The sequence below is a fragment of the Eubalaena glacialis genome, chromosome 15 (genome assembly GCF_028564815.1).
Source record: "Eubalaena glacialis isolate mEubGla1 chromosome 15, mEubGla1.1.hap2.+ XY, whole genome shotgun sequence".
Taxonomy (NCBI): Eukaryota; Metazoa; Chordata; class Mammalia; order Artiodactyla; family Balaenidae; genus Eubalaena; species Eubalaena glacialis.
Genome location: NC_083730.1, coordinates 59,112,684 through 59,134,647, shown reverse-complemented (window position 1 = coordinate 59,134,647; position 21,964 = coordinate 59,112,684). Strand labels below are relative to the sequence as shown.

At 37.4% G+C, this 21,964-nt stretch overlaps 1 protein-coding gene and 1 pseudogene across 1 annotated transcript in view; both read left to right on the top strand.

Moving 5' to 3' along the window:
• DLGAP1 (DLG associated protein 1) overlaps nt 1-21,964 on the top strand; it is an 871,245-nt gene that overhangs the window by 213,757 nt on the left and 635,524 nt on the right. The window lies entirely within an intron of this gene.
• LOC133075695 (large ribosomal subunit protein eL28-like) lies at nt 19,545-19,972 on the top strand (annotated as a pseudogene).

Sequence of the window (21,964 nt, the reverse complement as noted above, 5' to 3'; positions counted from 1 at the left end):
GTTTCTATTTTTCTAAAGCTACACCTGAATGAAATATCCAACTTTTCTTTTTAAAAAAAATAGTGAACATTTCTGACACCAAGGGGAAATCCCCAGGAGATAATATTTATCATCCAAGTCAATGGACTTAGAAGTAAACATTGTAGGGCATGAAGATAGCATGGAATAGCCCATTGCTGTGAAACGGTTGTGTTTGGTATTCGGTTTTGTTTGTGTTCTTGTGGGTTTCATAGTGAAATCTAAAACATATCATCAGGGACTCTAAAGTGACCTTGAATTAGCTCTTGATCTGACAAGGTCATGGATGATGAATATCTCTGCCCATGGGAATGAATTCTCCTCTCATGATGACTCAGGGATGCCAAGCCTTGGGAATACCTGGCAGTAAGTTCACCGAAGCAAAACTGGGGCAAGAGTGTCCTAGTCCTCAGTGCCCATCAGTTGTAAGTCTGTGTTCCTACCTGGGAGATGACAACAAAGATGCTCTTAAGGAACACTTACTATGTGCCAGGCACGGTACTAGGAACAGGCACTTCCTACGAGAAAGGAACTATTATTATATCCATCTCACAGATGGGGAAATAAAAACTTGCAAAGATTGCAAGTAACATGGTTCAAGAAATAGTTTTTTGAAAATTTATTTTATTGAAGTATAGCTGATTCACAATGTTGTGTTAGTTTCTGCTGACAGCAAAGTGATTCAGTTATACATATGTATTTGTTCTTTTTCATATTCTTCTCCATTATGGTTTATCACAGGGTATGCAATATAGCTCCCTGTGCTATACACTAGGACCTTGTTATTTACCCATTCTCTATATAATAGTTTGCATGTTCTAACCCCAAACTCCCAGTCTTCCCTCCCCCACCCCCCTTGGCAACCACAAGTCTTTTCTCTGCGTCTGTGAGTCTGTTTCGTAGATAAGTTCATTTGTGTCATATTTCAGATTCCACATATAAGTGATCTCCTATGGTATTTGTCAAGAAACATAGTTTTTGTAAGTGTCCAAGGCCAACCGTTAACGCAAATGACTCTGACTCCAGAACTCCCTGCTTTGCCCCCCCCACTGCAGTGCACAAGCCTCACGAAGTGTTGCCTAAGGGCAGCTTCCTCCACCAAATTAGCTCTGGGTTTGGGGCAGCTGGGAGGGGAGGCGTGTGGCAGGTGTGTGTACACTCTCCCCGTGTCTGATGTGCTGTCACCACGCTCATGTGACCTGCAGCAGCCTAAGCAGCTGAGGGCATGCTGCGTGAGTGCATCCCTAGCCCCAGTTGTGTACATGACACGCGCCATCGCAGGCAGTACCAGCTGCCTAACGCCTACTGCCTTCTGTCTACCCTTCTCCCCTGGTTGCCGCCCTGTTGTCCTCACGTTTCTGAAAAGAACTTCTGAATGAGCAAGTTAGCAAAATCTCTTTGCCCTGCCACTTCTCGGAGGAAATTGTGACTGTTTTTGAAGCTAAAAGTTTTTTGTATAAGTTCATACTTCCAAGGCCAGCTTTAGCCCCAGGTCTCCTTCACATCTGGCCACTTGTGTGCGCCTTCATTTCAGGTCTGTCTCCCGGAATGCTGGGCATACGGGCTTGCAGATGCTGGTGCAATCAGCTGCGAGACAGATAGGGTCCTTGAAAAGGTGATCCACACGAGCCAAGTTAATTCCCATGGCTTAAAAAAAAATAGAATGCATAAAATAGTTCACGATGAGTCTTGGTAAAGTTGTCACATGGGCAGTGCTCCTTTGGCCTCTGAAAAGACTGGGGAGGAAGCTATAAAATGGGGTGCATTTTGTTGTTATGGAAAGCCACATTCTATAAAAAATAAAATCAAAATTATGCAGGAATCGATTGAAGGCTCTGAGGATAAAGGGGAACCGTTTTTGAGTAGCAGATATGTCGGCATCTCATGGTTTCCATGAAGGAAGCATGTTAGCACATCATTCTTCTACATAATGGCAGATGACCACCCCAGGTAAATAACTGTAAGGGAGAAAGTCCCCAGATAGTATCACTGGCTACTCAATATGCTGACAGAATCATTGCCCGGGCTTCTTTCCAAAATATTCAGGATCATACCAATGTGTAGCAATGTAATGGCAGTACACAAAACCTATGTTTTTAAAAAATTGAATAAAGGGAGGAATGAGGCGCCATACTTTTTTTTTTGCTGGTATTATCCCATATCTTACAGCGAGGGCTTTGGGATTTTGCATTTCTGTTTGTTTCAGATTGGTGACAAATTATTTCCTTTTTATCATTCATCCATTCAACAAAGAGTTACCTCTTTGTAGGCACTGTGTAATTTCTATTGTATTTTACATGAAACCATTCTTTTTAATTTTTTTGATTAAAGTATAGTTGATTTACAATATTACATTAATTTCAGGTATACAAAATAGTGATTCAATATTTTTATAAATTATACTCCATTTGAAGTTACTGTAAAATATTGGCTATATTCCCTATGCTGTACAATGTCCTTGTGTCTTATTTATTTTATACATAGTAGTTTGTACCTCTTAATCCCCTACCCCTGTGTTGCCCCTCCCCCATCCCTCTCCCCACTGGTAACCACTAGTTTGTTCTTTATATCTGTGAGCCTGCTTCTTTTTCGTTATATTCACTAGTTTGTCGTATTTTTTAGATTCTACATGTAAGTGATATCCTATGGTGTCTGTCTTTCTCTGACTTATTTCACTAAGCATATACCCTCCAGGTCCATCCATGTTGTTTTAAATGGCAAAATTTCATTCTTTTATGGCTTAGTAATATTCCTCTATGTGTGTGTGTGTGTGTGTGTGTATCATCTTCTTTATCCATTCATGAGATGATGGATACTTAGGTTGCTTTCATGTCTTGGCTATTGTAAATAATGCTGCTATGAACATTGGGGTGCACATATCTTTTTGAATTAGAGTTTTCCTTTTCTTCAGCTATACGCCCAGGAGTGGGTTGTTTTGGTAGTTCTATTTTTAGTCTTTTGAGGAACCTTCATACTTTTGGTAGTTCTATTTTTAGTCTTTTTGAGGAACCTTCATACTTCACCTTTTCCATGGTGGCTGCACCAATTTATATTTCTAGCAACAGTGTAGTAGGGTTTAAATACAACCATTCTTTGTAAGAGTTGTATTTTAAGCTGATGTGGTATATTCTTGTCTGATTGTATCTATAGATTTATGGTGAAATTTCATCATAATAACTTAATGCAATGAAAGGCACTCTAGGAAGATTCACAGACTGGTTTCCCTCATCGATTCTGCAACCAGAGTGTGCTTTCCAGGCAGTAGCTTCAGCATCACCTGGAAACTTGTTAGAAATTGGGGGGCCTGACCTACTGCATTGGACATCAACAATCAGTATTTGAATAATCACCATGCATCAGAATCCCCTGGAGGTTTGCTCAGTCACACAGGCTGAACCCCATTCTCAGGAATCCTAACAGAAACAGCTAGTAACAGGGGAGTTTTGAACAGTGGTGAAAGACATGACCCTGGGCCTGGTAACTTATTGCTTTGACTTTTAATAGAACAAAAAATGAATTTTTCAAGGTAACCAAGAAAAGTGGTGGAAAGGCCATTGTTTTTTTTCCTCTAGTTCTCAGCATCTCCATTAAAATCGGGAAAAAGTGATAGTAAACGATGGCCTCATGAACAGCGAGATCAGAGGGCATGTGCATCTTATGGTATATTTGGTATCCATCATCACTGAGCCAAAATGAAATTAGGTTCGATGATTGCTGGGAAACCACATGGGACTTATAAGAAACCCATCAGTTGTTGATCTTTTCAATAGGAACGTAGCATGCCTTGAAATATTAGATCCAAAAATGTTGCCAATTTCCAACAAAAAACTTTTTACATTCCAGTGCTCTGAGCAACTCAGTTTACATCATAAAAGATAAAGTTATTTCTATGATCATACCTGGAATTATCCAGAAGGCTCCGATTATGTGAGTCATGTTAGAACACCTATGATTTTATTCGAATTGTTTCATTTTCACATTTATCCATATATAGGAAGAAAAAATTATTGCACGGCTTAATCTTTTTTCTTTAGATTTTCAGTCATTTTATGGAAGTTCTACTTTCATCACAAAATGATTACAAGATTATTAGTTTGATATTATTTATTATTAGTCTGATGTTATAGTCTGATATAATTGTTATTAGTCTGATGTTGATTTTCTAGAAACTGTCTATCATTAAAAAGGTTATTCTCTGAGGGTCTTAAATCCTTTTCCTCTCAATTCTCAATTTTTTTCCTAAGATAATATTTTATCATAACTAGTTTTTCTGTAATAGTATATTAAATCTAATAATATTTAAATATATTATAGTAATATTTAAATCCAAGTAGCATATTTGTAATTGTATATAAAAAAGTTACGGCATCATGGTGCTTATACTTACTGATAAAATATACCAACTAGATTTTGATGCATAAGTACCTATGTGATAAAAATACATTGCCAGGGCTATAAGAGAAAAAAACTACACGTTTTTTATAAAAAAAAAAAAAATACATATATATATATATATATATATATATAAATACTGTGGGAACCAAGGAAACAGTTAATCATTCCCTGGGATTTCCTTGTCTATTAAAAACAACAACTTGTGTCTGGTAACTGGTACTGCATTTCAGTAAAGGACTATTTGGCTACCTGAGAATTTCTGACGCAAGTAAAGTACAAGATAAAGGAAGTATCACTTTAGAGGGCAAACTTGACATGCTTGAAGGACTAAGAAGATGAAACAAGATATTTAAGTAAACAGAGCATGTAAAAAGAGGATAAAATATATGGGTGAGGAAATGATATGAAGGAGGTCCTAACAGATTCAGTCTCTATTATTGAAAATAACCATGAACATGCAGATAACCAGGAAGACTTATGTAATTGATTTTAAATGGAAGACACTTTGCTTAGCCTTTGATTTGAGAAAAATAGTTGTTGGGATGCTGCAATTCTGACTGTAGCTCTGAGAGCCATGAGCCTGATTATCACTTAACCACTGGCTAATTTTTCTAATGTGAGACTACTTTTTAAAGAAGCAAATCGGGTTTTGGTACTTTTTTCAAAAGAAGAAATGTATTTTTAAAATAGATTTTTTTTTCTTTTCAGGGATCTTCTAAGTGTATACTGAATAACTATAGACTAAAGACTGATCATTCCCATTAGCTAAGATTGCTTAACCAATACTTTAATGGTCAAAATTTTCTAACAAAATATTTTTGTTTCTCTAGCTCCTTGTTTTAAAAACCTAGATTCCATGAAATAAATGATGAAACAAATTGAATTTTCCAAATGATGTCAATAGTTTATTTAACATATAGGGGGTAGATCAAAATGCAACCCTTCATACATCTCATACTTAATGACATTGGTAACCGAGGCTTTGGAAAATGCAAATGGGATGGATTCTCTGAGTTGCTATTTTGGTCACTACTTTTTGGCCGTTATTAGATATGACTTAAGTCTTGCAGTCAGAGCTTCTGTACTATAGACTGTAATATCAACAGTCTATATCAACTCCCCCAAAGCTGTCCAGTGTACCACTCTCCCACATCACATCATGGCCCTACTTTGCCGTCTGTCTGCTCGGTGATAAAGTCTGTCCCACGTGACCTACACTATAGTTCTCAAATTTTGACGTTCATGAAAATACATGGGTCATTTGTTATCAATGTTCATTCCTGTTTCTACTCCTCAAGAAATTGTAATTTAGTAAGTCAGAGGGTTGGGGGACACTTCACACATCTACTCTGCTAAAAAGTTACTCCAAGTAATTTAGATGCAGGGGGTCCATGGATTATTCTCAGAGATCTTTACCCAAAGGTTACCCATTTCTAACAGTCTGGAAACAAGCAGCTTCCATTGCCAGCTCATTTGCTTTCAGTAGCCTGAAAGGGAAGCTACATACTTTGATTAGAATTAATGCTGCTACTATAAATGTATAATCCTTCAGTATGTTGTATCATCATGTTCTTTTTTACTATAGAAACCTTCTCAATAGTTACTGAATATGTTTTTTTGAAGGAAGCATACCAAAAGAAGGAGTGAGAGGAGATAATTTTTCAAACTTCTACTGTATATTTGAACAGTTGAAAAAAATTTTTTTCAACACCGAGAAGGTTTTTCTGCTTCTATTTAATTAAAGGAAAACACAATCCATCAAAACGTTGTCTGAAAATTGTCAAATTGACTTAAATTAAAAAGCTAGCTTTATCCGTTTTTAGGATCTAAATAACTTCAGATGTCAGCCCCTTTTTTTCTACTTAACAAAGGCATAAACTTAACCTTAGGTTATCAATAGAAAATAGTTTAGAATTGTTATGTAGATTTGGGTCATAATTTATGGAGGGTCTTCTAAGAACTTTTATAGATATAATCTCATTTAACTCATGATACTTTGAGGAAAGTGGCATTCTCTTTTACAAATGATGAAACAGACTGAGAGGAAATGTACCTTCTGCAAATAGAGGTATGACATACCTGAAATACTCTAAATGGCATGTGTCATCTACAGATTGTTTTTGCAGGTGAGGAATCCTAATGAATTTTTTATTTTGCGTATATAATAATATTGCATCATAATATATTTTCATTATAGCTTTACAACTCATAACTAATTTCACGCTAGTCATGATCAGTGACAGGAAGTAATTACAAAGTGATTCATGTTAACATAACTTAAAGTTTCATAATTTATGCTATCACTGGAGCCATTTGTACATATTGAATTTCATCTACTCAAAACTCAGACAACAATTGCTTCCCCCCCCACCCCAAATGGAGTTTTGCACACACATATGCAAACATGCAGGCATACACACATACATGCACACACACATGCAAATGCACACATACATGTATACACACATATACATGCATACACATGCACACATAAACATTCATACACACACATAAACACACACACACATAAACCGAGAAATCAAAAGTGACAGTGTCACCTCTTTAAGTCACAGTATAGTTTACAGCCAGTGGGCCTTGCCAACCTCCCCTCTTAATGAGACAGACTCACACGTAGATACTCACGCAGCTGTGAGCTCCAGTGCCCCCGGGGTGGCCCCGACCAAATGGCAGCATGCAGACCAGTACGAAGCCTCCTCCCTGGCAGGCAAACCCGAAAGAAAGAAGGGGCAGAGGCCAATCTGAGCCTGCTCTGTTCCTTCTCTCACATCACCCACTGAAGTGTCAACCCTTTGCCATGGGGAGGCATGTGGAAAAAGACCAGAGGTTATTATTCTAGCAGAAGTCTTTTCACCAAGACCTGAGGTCATGGAATTTGGGGCCACCCACCAAACAGTATCCATTATAACTTTAATTTTTTGTATTATAAAAGTGATTCTTGCATAGTGTAAAATTCAAGTCAATAAAGTACAAATAACAAAATTAAACTTTCTCGTAACACCACCATCCCCTAAAAAAACACAACATTTTGATGCTCGTGCTTCTTTCATTTTAGACATTTATGTACATATGCATGCCTACATATATTTACTTATATTTTAACACACATCTTAACACATACACACATGTATGTCTCCATCTTCATAGGCATAGTTCTAACATGACCCTAGTAATTCTTACTGCCGTAGAATCCACACTTTTGTGTAATCCCCTCTCCTTGAATGTGGGCAGACTTTGTGACTTACTTCTTTTTTTCAACCATTTTAAAAAATTGAAGTGTAGTTAATTTACAATGTTTTGTTAGTTTCAGGTGTATAGCAAAGTGATTCAGTTATACATGTGTGTATATATATACGTGTGTGTGTGTGAATATAAATATTCTTCTTCAGATTCTTTTCCATTTTAGGTTATTATAAGATACTGAATATAGTTCCCTGTGCTATACAGTAGGTCTTTGTTGGTTATTTATTTTATATATAGTGGTGTGTATATGTTAATCCCAAACTCCTGTGGTCTACTTCTCTATTTTAAATAAGTTCATTTATATTAGTTTTTTCGATTCCACATAAAAGTTGTTACGTGAGCCGACGCGGGTTGTGAAAGAATTCACAGACGTATTAAGAAGGGAAGCAAAGAAAGTTTTTATTCACTTTCCAAGGGAGGAAAGGGGCCAGACACATAGAGTGGCATTAGCACTGAAGGGTGGGGTTTTGAGTCTTTTACTGAGTTTCAAAGGGCAAGATGCAGGAACAGGGGGTGGGTTCATGTCTCTTCTGGTCCACAGCAGTACCCAGACTGGCTGTGTCTCTATAGGATTTGGTTTTTTGGAGAATAGACTTGCAGTCTTCAGTAATTTTCCAGTCTTAAGGTGTCTGAAAGAGACTCGATAGTGGCCCTTGACAGGCGCTACTCTATTGTGAACAATGTTAGATGGGTTTACATAAGTGGTATCATATGATACTTGTCTTTCTCAGTCTGATGTACTTCACTTCATATGGGAATCTCTAAGTCCATGCATGTTGCTACAAATGGCATTATTTCATTCTTTTCATGGCTCAGTAGTATTCCATTGTGTATATATATCACATCTTCTTTATCTATTCATCTGTTGATGGACACTTACGTTGCTTCCATGAGCATAGTTTTATTATATGTAGGGGTAAATATGTCTGGACCCAAAGGAGCCATGGATGTGGTTTATTGAGTTTTCAAGAATAGGAAAAGTGCTTATGTATTGGTCTCTCCTGCTCAAGTATGCCACCAAGCACATTTCTTGGAATTTCTCAATAAATAGTTGCTAAATAAAAATGAGGGGGAAAGAATAAAAGAGTTAAGCGTAAACAGTTGTTATTCAGCATTCTAAAAATCGGTAGGGATGTAAGTCTTATAGGTTTTAAATCAGCTAGACCAGACAACTGTGTAGATAGTATTATTTACTTTTATGTAGTAGATGTCATCTCCTCGAGGATAAATATCAATGAAAATAGGGAAATAAACAGCATTGCATTAAAGTGTTAAGATAATTCATGTAGGGGGAAAAACATGCTACAATTTATTTATAAACCTTAGGGGATCTGAGCTATAAAATGCAGCTTGGGAATCAGAGAATCATTTTTGACTGGTCTTTGAAAACATTAGCTCAGTGTACCACTGGAGCATATGAGCCAACAGATTTCCTGAGCCTTATTAGGAAGATATATGAAAACAGAGGTGAAAATATTGCAGTGTTCTTTTAGCATTCCAAGCTTCACCATCATAAATATTATGTGTGGTTTGCACACTGTCCCTCCAAGAGACCTAATGGACTTGATGAAGACCCAGAGAATGACCAGAGGGATCATGGCACTTCTATTAAAAATAATATTAAAAATAAATATTATTAAAAATAGATTCTATTAAAAATAATTAAAATAAGAATATCCAGCACTGCTTCAGTTCTTACTCCAGTCCAAGTGGGAGTTCCTTTGCGTGTATTTACAGATCGAATCCTCACGAAATCTTCTTGGGCAGGTAATATTATTTCATGCCCATTTTACAGATAAGGTTACCAAGGATCAGAGAATTTAAGTGACTCACCCAAGTTAGACAGCTAGTAAGTGGCTGAAGCAAAATTTGAACCCAGGAAATCTGGTCCTAAAATCCATGCTCTTAACCATGACACTCAACAGGGAACATCATATATTCTGTTCTGGGAAGTGGAAGGCAGGGACAAAGTATTATGGACATGTACAAAACAGAAAACCATGCCAAGAGACTGAACTTGGATTTGTCCTCCATTTACCAAAATACTGAAAATAGGTTATATTTTCAGACGAATAAGAAAAAGTGTTACTTTGGACAGTACAGGCAAAAACAAGCAAAAAAAACCACTTTTATTTAACACATTATTCCAAATAATGCTAGGAATAAAATAGCCAGTTCAAAAAAGGCTTAGATAGTTTTATGGCTTATAGCACCAGAACTAGAATAACTGCTATTTCACCTACAAACATGAACAATTTTCATGTGGTTCACGTGATTATTAATCTCATGCTGGTATCATGATGTCACCCCGGCCCCCAGGTCACTTCCTCACATTTGGGGGTGGGGGGAAATGCATCAGACTCATTTCCTCCCCTAATGGGTGACTAGCACAGGTGATAGTGTCACAGTTACTTTTCCTTTATTCCCGCCTTATTTTAGCAATTTCCCCATATTGGCGCCCCTTGAACCTTGCTGTTACCCAAACCTCTCCGTGTGTGAAATGTTTGATTGACAGTAAACCCATTCTTATATTAATCCTCTCCTTTTTAAAATTTGAGGCCGCCCTCCCCCTGCCCCGCCCCGTCCCCCCATCCCCCCATCCCCCCGTCCCCCCGTCACTCAGATTCTTACTTTTCTGGACTCTGTCTCTCCTGGATTATTTCATTTCCTCCCTGACCAGTCATCATTTCATTAAGATTTGCAACACCCTCAATTCCTTTACCCCATAGTCATTGGACTCGACCTGTCCTGATCCTAATCTTAAATCCAACCACATTTTTCCTTCCACTTGGTTTTTAAACAGCTAGAGAGTGTCTAACATATGCATTTCCTAATATTTGTCAGGGAGATATTAAATATATGATTCATGAGTCAATAAATGCGTGAGAAATACAACAGCTTTCCTAATTGGCTGTCACACATTCATGATTTCCAACCTCAGATGGTTCATTAATACCCATTGGCAAGCGGCACTTAAAACCCTTTACAGTATACACGGTGGATGAGAAACTGACACTGGAGCCACATCCTTGGGCCACATAACATCTCTAAGCCTCAATTTCCACATCTGTAAAAGGGGATAACAATATTAGCCACCTTATAATTTTTTTTCTTTTTTTTTCTAACAGTGCTTCATTATTTTTCTTCATTAAATATGTGTGATTTTGAATTTTTAAAAGAAAAGATATTTTTAAAATTCCATTGAACACATATTTAATGGGGTGTCCACTGTGTTTTGGACACCATGAGAGCACAAGATGAATGTGCTGTGCCCTCTGGTTTCAAGGAGCGCTTCATCAAGTCGCAGAAGATGTGCTTCCAGTGAGCTGGAAAATAGGCTTGACTAGGATAAGTCTTAGAAGAGAAGGACAAAAATGTCCTGGGTGAGCTCAGTGAAGGGAACAGCACTGACCCGTGCAGAAGTCAGGATACTGTCAGCAAATGAGGTAAAATAGGCTCTGAAATTTTCTTTTTCAACCCAAACAAAAAAAAAAAGGTTAAAGAATAAGTTCTAGGATCCACTTGCTTTTCTGTTCCTTCTGCAGTAAACATCCTAACTCTTCTTTTAGATTCATTTTTATGAATCAATAAGAAAGGAGACAAAGAATGTCAAGATGGATTCAAATTGCCATTGAGGAGAGAGGGGTGTAATTACTAGTTATAAGAGCAGGCCTAAATTCATTCACTTATTGTAATTCTTCTAAAGGAATATATATTGAATATTTTGAAACATATTGTTAAAATATGATTCAAAGAAGGGCGACTGTTTTGATAATTTATAAAACAGAAGGACTGGATTATATAAAATGTTTTCCATTTGATACAGTCTTTCAATCAAAGTTAAAAACCTAAAGAAATCTTCCAAAGGAAATTATTGTTCTCAGAAGGAAGGGTGGACAAGTTTGTGATTTGGAAATTAAATTGGCTGGGTGAATAAGTAAGAGCGGACTGAAAACTTAGAGCCCTTGTACTGGGAGGCATTAGCATTGGGTTGAATCACAAGTTTTCCTTGGTTACTGTCAAATGGAAATAGAAATTAAATGTAAGCAGAGCTTATTAAGAATTGTTAGTCTGAAGAGCACTTCATCAGTTCTAAAGTATATGCAAGTGTCATGGCTAATTAAAATTGAATTTTAGTGCTGCTAATATAATTTGCAGTCTTAAGAATCTGCTCTCTGGAAACCTCTCCAGTACTTGGTCGAGATATTCTTGGTACTGTAGTTAGTATTCATTTGGGACCAGTCTAGTTATGTCTAGTTGACCTTCCATCCAAGAAACAAACAAACAAAAAACAAAGCAAAACAAAAAACTTTACATATCTTGGGTTTGGAGAAGAGTTTTTTGGTGTAATTGTTTATAGATACATTGAATTCTTCTCAAATAGAATCAGGAGTGAAAGCTGAGATATGTAGGCTTTGAAACCATGCTTATCAAAGCATTTTTAAAAATTTTAGTGGAGTCATGACAGGAGGAAGATATAATTTATGTGGACTCTTTACTCATATTAAAATAAGAATAGGAATAAAGAAACGGTGACAGGTTACGAGTAGTCAAAAAGAGTAGAAATATTTTCCCAGATGTCCTATGGTGTTATCTATTTCCTATGCAGTTCTCTATCTCCACCAAAAATGGAGATAATCCTTATCTTCTATATTCCCACACTTGTATACATCCCTTTCATACTGAATCAGGACTGACCTGTGTACCACAATACTGCAAAAGGGATTGTTTGTGCTTTCTGAGCCTGGGTCCTCAAAGGCTGTTGTGACTTTCACCTTGGCCTGTTGGGTCACTTGCTACGGGAGCAAGTTGGCCTCTATGCTGTGAGGACTCTTTACAGACCTGTGGGAAGTCCCATGTAGAAAGGAATAAGACCTCTGGCTAATAGGCAGCACCAGCCTACTAGCATGTGTGTGAACCACCTAGTAAATGATCTTCTAGCCTCAGTTAGGCCTTCAGATGGCCAGAGTCCAGTCAACATCTGTCTTTATAATCTCATGAGTGACCTTGCATCAAAAATTGATAATAATTATTGCTTTAGGCTATTAATCTTTGGAGTATTTGGTTATGCATTAATTGATGATCAATACAGTTACTTACACTGTAATGTATAATTTCATCAAATGCCATTCTGACCAAGGAGATGATACCACATATTATAAACAACTGTTGTAGCCATTTAGTGCTACTTAGAATGTTTTAGAACTTAGATGATCAACAATATCAGTTGCTACCAAATTTGGAGCTGAATGATTAATGAAACATGTGCTTATATTCCAGATAGTAGTAAGAGTAAGCCAATGGAAGCCATGATCTACCAAGCTGAATGATAATTAAATATTTGCCCCTATTTGAAACTACTTCTGTTTTTTCCATATTACTGTGAATGGCATGCATTCCTATTTTTTGAAGAGTAAAACTTGGCTAAACCTGAGACTTTAGATCTACCAAAGACTCAGCCTCCAAAGAAAACTCATAATAGTTTCACACATCATCAGGTACGGTTAATGTCACTTTTTTTGGTGACTATTTCACATTTATTGGCTGTTATGTATTTTTTTCAATGAGCTATATCAGGAGTTTATCCTTGACCTTCCCCTTGCACTGAGTAACTCTCTTGAAATCCAAAAACCAGATATTGCAAAATTTCTCACATTTGTTATGTTAGCACATTGTTTTCCTACTTGAAATATCAGACTTGTATTTTATTTTATTTTTTTTAACATCTTTATTGGAGTATAATTGCTTTACAGTGGTGTGTTAGTTTCTGCTGTATAACAAAATGAATCAGCTATATGTATACATATATCCCCATATCCGCTCCCTCTTGCATCTCCCTCCCACCCTCCCTATCCCACCCCTGTAGGTGGTCACAAAGCACCGAGCTGATCTCCCTGTGCTATGCGGCTGCTTCCCACTAGCTATCTATTTTACATTTTGTAGAGTATATATGTCCATGCCACTCTCTCACTTCGTCCCAGCTTACCCTTCCCCCTCCCCGTGTCCTCAAGTCCATTCTCTACGTCTGCGTCTTTATTCCTATCCTGCCCCTAGGTTCTTCAGAACCATTTTTTTGTTTTTTTTAGATCCCATATAGCATACGGTATTTGTTTTTCTCTTTCTGACTTACTTCACTCTGTATGACAGACTCTAGGTCCATCCACCTCACTACAAATAACTCAATTTAGTTTCTTTTTATGGTTGAGTAATATTCCATTGTATATATGTGCTGCATCTTCTTTATCCATTCATCTGTCGATGGACACTTAGGTTGCTTCCATGTCCTGGCTATTGTAAATAGAGCTGCAATGAACATTGTGGTACACTGACTTTTAAAGTTGATGGTGAATTCCAGGCTCTTACACTTATTTCTGCAAAAATGGCCATTACAGCAACCTTGTCCTCTTAATTCTGTTGCACTATTGTAGTCTTTAGGCCTTCATTCATATAAAGGAATGCCTTCAGGGTGCTGATTTCTTGCAGGAAGATCATTACTGAGAAGACAAGTCTAACCTGTTACAATTTCTCTCTTCTATATGCCCTGGCCCATCAATTAGTATATTTACATCTCCTATTAAGTATGAACACCTTAAACTGCATATAACCTTAAACTGAGCTGCTTTCAAGTATGAAGAATTTTCAGAAATGTTAACGACCTATCAATAGAGCAAGAGATCAGATAAATTTTTTCTGTAACTAATGTTGCATTCTTGACCAATGGCATCTATTTATGTGTTGGTGGCAGGAATTCTGGGGGTAGTCTTTGGGTTTTATGCCCAATTTTTTTCTCTTTCTGCAACTAATGAGTAAAATTAATAAGCCTAAGTATGACTAAAGGAATCCTTGATTTTAGTAATACTGTATTCTAAAATTGGGCTAACTCCATAGTAAACTCCAAATATTTTAAAAAATATTTATTAATACCTACTATTAATAATGGATGCATGAGTCAGTCTTCAGTTACATAGAAAAGTAGCCATGTATTTGCATTCACAGTGCTTATAGCCTGTTCCCTTCTGACTTGTATATTTTATGGGCTTTTAATGTTAAGAGTAGTAATGTTCTAGTATTCTGTCTTCTCAATTGAATATATTAGTTATGGTTCAAACACTTTCTGTATCACTCACGGACCTGGCAGGAAGTAAGTTGCACTCAGATGGTTTAAATGAAGAAAGTTTTTTAAGGAAGGGTCGACTTACAGAGTGGTTGGCAGGACTAAGAAAACAAACAAAAGATGTTGAAGCACCAGAGAATAGCAATGGTAGGAAGAAGTTATATCTGTTAAAAACTAAGAAACAAGGGGATGAGCCCAAGAGAGCTAGAGCCCTAAACGAGATCATTTGGTAGATGTGATAGTCTTCAAAAGTTATAATTATTCCTGAAAACCTTTGCCACAGCAGTGAATATGCAGGGAGGAAATATCTCAATCTCTCCCACCCTACCTGCTGATCTGCTGTCCTGCAGATGCTTCTTACAGGCGTTTTCCATTCAGAAGCTAGTGTAACAATATGTCCTAGAGATCAGCCTCCCAGGTCTGCAAAGCAGAGCAGAGAAGTATGGAGATCTTGGAAAGGGAATAATGGAGAAAAACCAGCATACCTCCATATGAAAATGCATTTTTGGTAGCAGACCTTCTGATCTTCTCAGGTCATACTTAAAATGTACTTAAATATAAGGAAAAATTAGTAGTTGTTTGAAATTTTATTCAAATAGTAATATAAATTGAAATAATTACAATATCCCTGAATGTGGCACGTTTCCTCTCAAAGGTAATATCAGACAATAAATAATAAAAAGTAACTGATAATCTTGAAATTAATTTATGTATGTGTTGACCATACAATAAACAAACCCCAGTGGGTGGCCTCTTCAGCACCATGGACAGATTTCGCCTGGCTGTTCTGTAGTTCTCAATAGTATATTGTGCTTTTGCTACTTCCCTAGCTAAAACTTCCCAAGTTGTACTGAAATGATTGAAGCTGTTATCTGACTGATTTTATAAAGATGTTATGAGATTACAGCTAAAAACTTAGTTAAAATGATTAGGCACTTTGTGGTAGAAATTTTCCCTCGTATGGCAGGATCTATGAGCATCTGCCATGATGACTCTCTTAAGACTAATTCTCTCCTCTGTAGAAGCTGTGAGGGGTGATGTTTTGTATTACAGAGCAGGATGCCGGAAAAAGTTAGTATTTTACCACTACAGCTTCAGGAAGATTTGCATTTCTGGCACAGTAATGTAATAATTCAGAGTAGCTTTTAGAACTACAGTAATGCCTTTACATAGCAAGTGACTTTCAGCTGTTGTTACATAATCTTGAGATTTATTAAGATCATTATAGATAATGAAATTCCAGATGACCTCACTAATCACATTTTTCCAACTATATCAACTAGATCATTTCCTTTATTATTTATTTACTTATTATAAATTCATTTATTTATTTTAGGCTGCCTTGGGTCTTCGTTGCTGCGCGTGGGCTTTCTCTAGTTGCGGCGAGCAGGGGCTACTCTTCGTTGTGGTGCAAGGGCTTCTCATTGCAGTGGCTTCTCTTGTTGTGGAGCACGGGCTCTGGGCACGCGGGCTTCAGTAGTTGTGGCGTGCGGGTTTCAGTAGTTGTGGCTCACGGGCTCTAGAGCGGAAGCTCAGTAGTTGTGGTGCACGGGCTTAGTTGGTCCGCGGCATGTGGGATCTTCCCGGACCAGGGCTTGAACCCGTGTCCCCTGCATTGGCAGGCGGATTCTTAACCACTGCACCACCAGGGAAGCCTGATCATTTCCTTTAAAACAAAAAAATATAGTACTGTGGTTTTTTGCACTTAGCCCATCTTGTCCAGATGTCAGAAGCACCCACTAATACCTCAGAGGACTACATAGAAGGCTGCAGCTATTTTGGTGCAGAATTATAGACTAAGCCACTAAAGTAAAGGGTTTCAAAACATGGATCAGTTCTTGGAATACTTCTATAATTTAGGAAATATGAGGAATAGTGAACTAGGCTGGCCTTACTTTCTAATGAATTATAGATTTTACTTCTCCATAAACATGTTTCATACTCAGCTGGAGATAAGAAAATGCATTTTTTTATTTTTATTAAATATTAGTTAAAGCAATATTTATAAAACATCTGTAGGGTATAAAGAAAAATAGTACACTAAATACATAACCTACACACAGTTTTAAAAGAAAATGGTAACAGTATCCTGAATGTGTATTATTCCCTTGATATTCTTTGTCGCTCCAATCTTGAATTATGTCCTTTCATTTTCCTTCTATGTTTCAAAATTACACATTATGGTTTTATTCAGTAAATGTTTGTATAGATTTACCCACATATTTGCCACTCTCCTGTCCTGCATTATTCTTGCATCTCAGATTTCCATCTGGTATCATTTTTCTTCTGCCTAAAGTATATCTTTTGGGATTCTCTTTAGAGAGGAGCCACTGGCACTACATGCTCTTCAGTTTTTAATTTAGGTGAAAAAGTCTCTAATTCTGTTTCATTCTTGAAAGATCTTTTCATTGAATATACAATTCTAGGTTGAGAGTGTGTTCTTGCAGCCTCTTAAATATACTATTCCACTAACTTCTGGCTTTCTCTCTCAGTTCTAAGAAGTCAGCTGTCTGACTATAGTCAATCCTCGAATGAAAAATACCTTTTCTTTTCACTTTAAACATTGTATCTTTATCTTCAGTTTCACCCTGATATGTATAATTGTTATTTTTAAAATTTATCATGCTTGGAATATTTGCACCTTCTCAAAGGTACTGTAAGAGTCAAAAACAGATGTGGGCTCTGTCTTATGAAGCTTGTGAGGAAATGAGAGAAAATGAAATAAATGCTAGAAACAAACCTGGTTTTAGATATATTGAATGTGATGCATCTTGAAAGTATTTAAGTGGAGGTACAAAGTAGACAATATATATATTCTATATATATATAAACTCAGAAACTCAGAGAAATTTGGATTGAACATATAAGTTTGGACATCAGATAGATACAGGAAGAAAATAGTATCATAGATCTGTTGAGACTTCTTAAGATTATAATGTAGAGTGAGAAGGGATGAAGTCTTAGGATAGATCTTGAGAAATTCCAATGGCCAAGGAAATGGGGACTGAGGACTGAGAGGAAGCAACAAGGGACTAGGGAGAAGTCAGGAAGAGTCTATGTTTGCAGATTGCAATACAATCTTTAAATGAGATAGCCCTGAAATCAGACTTAAGTGGGTCAAGGGTAATGGAGAGAGAGAAAATGGAGGCAAGAAGTCATGTACAAGTCAATGTAGGCTAAAGTATGAGGCAATAAAGAACAACTTAGAAATTTCAATGGGCATATGATTGCAAAGGTTGATTTGGTGCTCAGCCAGTATCCGTTGTGGATTAACATCAGCCCTTCTGATGTCCTGAATCATTCAGAACCAGAATGAAGTGAGAGCCATTATCTGGGACATTATTGGTCTCATAGTGGTTAAAAAAAAGTGGCAGGACCATGCAATTACTCTAAAAGCTTCTTAGAAGTGGCACGTATCACTCTCACATATAATTTCATTAACTAAAGAAAGTCACATGGCCAGACCTAATGTGAATGGGGGTAGCAATGGGGAGGGGATATTTTAATTAAATATACAATCTAATATGGTTAAGGTCTCATAGGTAGAGAGAGATTTTTTTTTTCATTATTTTCATTGTAAATGAGGAGAATTGGAAATGAGAGGCCCTGTGAGTTGAGAGATTTTTTTTTAAGGGAGATAATTAATGATGTTTAACTATGATGGGGGTGAATCTAGCTGTAAGAGAATTATTGACCGTATTGAGAGAATAGGGTCTGGTTGATATTTTGAGGTTTCCAAGAAATAGAATCCAATTTAGGAAGGGTAGCCCTGGTCCTAGATAGGAGGACCTTCTCCCTCACTAATGAAATAAGTTTTAAAGAAGGGATAAGCGCTCCACTAAATATATTTGTAGGTTTGTTAGAGGGTACTAGATAGAATTCCAATATGTATGATGGTTTCTCTTTGCTCTGTGAAGTAGAACACAAGAAATATACTAAGACAATGGAGAAAAGTAAGGAAGGTGTCCTAGGTCGAAGAAAGCTAGGAATATAGAGAAATTCTTCAACTTGATAAAGAACATCTACAAACATCCTACAACTAATATTATACTTAATGGTGAGAAACTAGAAGCTTTTCCCTCTAAGATCAAGAACAAGGCAACAATGTCCCATATCACCACTCCCATTCAACACTGTACTGGAAGTTCTAGCTAATGTGATAAGACTAAGAAGGAAATAAAATTTGTACAGCTTGAGGAAGATGAAATAAAGCTGTCTGTTCACAGATGACATGATTGTCTATGTAGAAAAAGAATTGACAAAAACACTAGTGGAACTAATATGCAATTATATCAAGGTTACAGGGCACAAAATTAATATATAAAAGTCAATTTTTCTTATATACCATCAATGAACCATTGGAATTTGAAACTAAAAACACAGTAACATTTACATTATTAGCACCAAAAAATTAAAATACTTAGATGTAAATCTAAAAAATATGTACAGGATCTGTATGAGGAAAACTACAAACTCTGATGAAAGAAATCAAAGAAGATTTAAATAGGTGGATATTCCATGTCCATGGATAGGAAGAGTCACTATGATTCAGGTGTCAATCCTTCCTAATTTAATCAGTAGATTTAACAGAATCTGAATAAAATTCCCAGCAAGTTTTTTGGCACTGTCAACCAACTGATTCTGAAGTATACATGGAATGGCAAAAGGCCAAGAATAGCCAATATAATACTAAAGAAAAAGAACAAAGCCAGAGGCCTTTCTGTCTCTGGCTGCTGCCAGGAGAGGAGCTGCCGCTATGTCCGCGCATCTGCAGTGGATGGTCGTGAGGAGCTGCTGCAGCTCCTTGATCAAGAGGAACAAGCAGACGTACAGCACCGAACCCAGTAACCTCAAGGCTCGCATCTCCTTCCACTACAACGGGCTCATTCACCGCAAGACTGTGGGCGTGGAGACGGCGGCGGACGGCAAAGGGGTCGTGGTGGTCAGGAAGCGGAGATCCGGCCAGGGAAAGCCAGCCACTTCCTACGTGTGGACCACCATCAACGAGAATGCCCAGGCCACCCTCAGCAGCAACCAACACATGATCCAAAAGAACAAGTACCGCCCAGATTTGCGCATGGCCGCCCTCCACAGAGCCAGCCGCCATCCTGCGCAGCCAGAAGCCTGTGATGGTGAAGAGGAAGTGGACCCGCCCCACCAAGAGCTCCTGAGCGATCTATCCCCTTCCCCCATGCAATAAAACTGTCAGCTGACATGCTGCAAAAAACAAAAACAAAAAAAACCCCAGAGAACTGACAACTAATACTACTTGACTTCAAGACTTAATATAAAGCTACAGTTAGTAAGATGGCATAGTAGTGGTGAAAGAATAGAAACAATACAACAGTGGAATAGAGAGTCCAGAAATAGACTCATACATTTATAATCAACTGATGTTTTACAAGGGAGAAAAGGCAATTCAATGGAGAAAGGATTGACTTTTCAACAAATGCTGTTTGAACAATTGGACATTCATACACAAAAATAATTTATACAGACCTTACACTTTTCACAAAGATTAAATCAAAATGGATCATAGACAAAAATGTAAATCACAAATCTATAAAACTTCAAGAAGATAGCAAGAGAATAAGCTAGGTGACCTTGGGTTTGATGGTGAATTTTTAGATACAGTACCAAAAGCACCATCTATGAAAGAAAATATTAAGTTGGGATTTACTAAAATGAAAAACTTCTGCTCTGTGGAAGACACTGTCAAGAGAAACAGAAGAAAAGCCACAGACTGGGAGAAAATATTTGCAAAAGACATATCTAAAGAACTGCTATCCAAAATATCCAAAGAGCTCTTAAAACCCAACAGTAGGAAAACACACACACACACACACACACACACAATCTGATTAAAAAATGAGGAAAAGACTTGAACAGATACTTCATGAAAGAAGATATGCAGATGGCAAATAACCTTAAAAAAAGATGTTCCATGTCTTACATCATCCCTTAGGGAAATGCAAATTAAAACACAACAGTTACCACTACATCTTAAAATGCCCAAAATCCAAAACACTAACAACACCAAACACTGGCAAGGATATGGAACAATATAAACAATTATCCATTGCTAGTGGGAATGCAAAGTGGTACAGCCACTTTGAAAGACAATTGGGCAGTTTTTTATAAAAATAAACATTTTTAGCATACGATCCAGCAGTTGTGCTCCCTGGTATTTACCCAAATGAGTAGAAGACTAATGTCCACACAAAAACCTGCCACAGATATTTACAGCAGCTTTGTTAATAATTGCCAAAACTTGGAAGCAATCAAGATGTCCTTCAGTAGTGAATGGATAAATAAATGGTAGTACATCCAGACAATAAAATAATATTCAGTACTAAAAATATATGAGCTATTAAGCCATGAAAAGACATGGAGGAACAGGGCTTCCCTGGTGGCACAGTGGTTAAGAATCCGCCTGCCAGTGCAGGGACACAGGTTGGAGCCCTGGTCCGGGAATATCCCACATGCTGTGGAGCAACTAAGCCCATGCGCCACAACTACTGAGCCTGCGTGCCACAACTACTGAAGCCTGCACACCTGGAGCCTGTGCTCCACAGCAAGAGAAGCCACTGCAATGAGAAGCCCTTGCATCACAACAAAGAGTAGCCCCCACTCACCACAACTAAAGAAAGCCCGCGTGCAGCAGCGAAGACCAAACACAGCCAAAAGTAAATAAAATTAAAAAAAAATTTTTTTTAAAGATATGGAGGAACATTAAATACATACTACTAAGTCAAAGAAGCCAGTCTGAAAAGGCTACATACTATATAATTCCAATTATAGTTGGCTCTTGAACAAAGCAGGGGTTAGGGTTGACCCTCTATGAAGTCAAAAATCTGTGTATAACATAGTTGGTCCTTCATATATACAGTTCCTCCCTCTATATCTGCAGTTCCATATCCATAGATTCAGCCAATGGTGGATCGTGTAGTACTGTAGTATTTACTATTGAAAAAAATCTGTGTGTAAGTGGACCCACGCAGTTCAAACCTGTGTTGTCCAAGGGTCAACTGTATATGATGTTCTCGAAAAGGCAAAACTGTGGAGACAGTAAAAAAGATCAGTGGTTGACAGGGATTCCTGGGGAGTGAGGGAAGAATGAATAATACGGAGCCCAGACAATATTTAGGGCAGTGAAACTATTCTGCGTGATACTGT